The sequence below is a fragment of the Nannospalax galili genome, unplaced genomic scaffold (assembly GCF_000622305.1).
Source record: "Nannospalax galili isolate Female #2095 unplaced genomic scaffold, S.galili_v1.0 scaffold1597, whole genome shotgun sequence".
NCBI classification, from domain to species: Eukaryota; Metazoa; Chordata; class Mammalia; order Rodentia; family Spalacidae; genus Nannospalax; species Nannospalax galili.
Window position 1 is genome coordinate 78167 of NW_008339247.1, and position 1418 is coordinate 79584.

Below are 1418 nucleotides of genomic sequence, written 5' to 3' on the forward strand. Positions count from 1 at the left end.
TTTCTATATTCTTTGTATTGATGGAGGTTTTTTCACCTTGTGTTTCCTGATGTACTACCAAAAAACTTTGGAAATCAAAATAATTTAAACATGTCTTATTTTCAAAAGGTCCATACACAGTGTGAGTTCTCATATGTCTTTGACAGCTTGTGAGAGAGTCAAAGTTCTGGGGCTTGTTTCCATACTCCTCATGCTCACATGGTTTGTACTGAGAGTGAGACGTAGGATGGTTATGGAAGAGTGAATGACACATGGAAACCTTCCCACACACATTGCTTTCACATGGGGTTACGTTGGTAGAACATGTCATGCTCATACTGGTGTTTGCGACCCATGTGAAAGGTTCTCCATCCAGAAGATCTTCTTCATGCTCACAGAATGTCTCAACCATGAAACTTCTGAAAAAATGACAAGTATATTAGTAAAAGGCAATATACTACTATTTATGACAATGTGTGGGTCACATACTGTTCCTAATTAGGTAAAGTATATGCCTTCAGCCACATATGGGTCGTTGGAAACTAAACAGATGGATAATTCTACACTACGGTTCCCACAATGCTATGATAAAAAGAGTGGCATTTGTTAATGTGAGTTCCTAGTACCATTTGCATGTGAAATGCCCTGCAAACACTGAATAGGATTCTTAAATTGAAGTACATGGTTCATTTCCTAACTATTAAAAAAAATCAAAGTTGTGCTCCTTGTTTATTTATTCACAAATGTTATTATGAAATTTCTTTTAATTGGAGCACAGAGAGATGGTTCAGCTCTTAAAACACTGTTGCTGCTTTTCAGCAGACCTTAGCTTGGTTGCCAGCATCCAAGACAGGTAGCTCACCACCTCTGATAATTCCTACTCCATGAGTCCAACAACTTCTGACCTCCTTTTGCACATGCATACAGGTTTGCAAAGAGAGACAGAGAGACAGACAGGCACAAAGATAAACTGCCGGTGCCAGCCGGCCAAAACAGACAGTACCTGAAAGGGGGAGTGAGGATTGATAGAAAAAAAAGGAGACAGAAAAGACGCTTCTTGGGAGGGCTCACAATAAATACTGCCAGCCTCGATTTATTTTAGTTCTGTCTTTTTATACAAAAGAACTCAATTAGTTACAATTGCTGTATTTCCCCACCTGTATCTGAGGGTCAGGGAGTGGTCAGATAAATTTCTTCTTGGATCCTTTTGTTTACCACTAATGCCTCAAGGTCAGGTATTGTGAGGCTCTCCAGAAAACTCCTTCCTCCTGAATGGGCAGGTTAAATACTGGTTTGCATGACACAAACTCACTAAATGAGGCTGCCAACAGCTCAATGATTAGCGGCTCCTGACAATAAACACACACACACACACACACACACACACACACACACACACACACACCAGCTGTGCACTCAGGAGGTAGTGGCCTGCCCTC

The 1418-nt window shown here is 40.8% G+C and overlaps 1 long non-coding RNA gene across 1 annotated transcript in view; it reads right to left on the bottom strand.

Annotated features, from left to right (window-relative positions):
- Positions 1–42: 42 nt before the first annotated feature.
- LOC115070517 overlaps positions 43–1418 on the bottom strand; it is a 7874-nt gene continuing 6498 nt past the window's right edge. Inside the window, exon 3 of the long non-coding RNA XR_003849670.1 lies at positions 43–398. This is a non-coding gene — a long non-coding RNA (uncharacterized LOC115070517). The remainder of the gene's footprint in view (positions 399–1418) is intronic.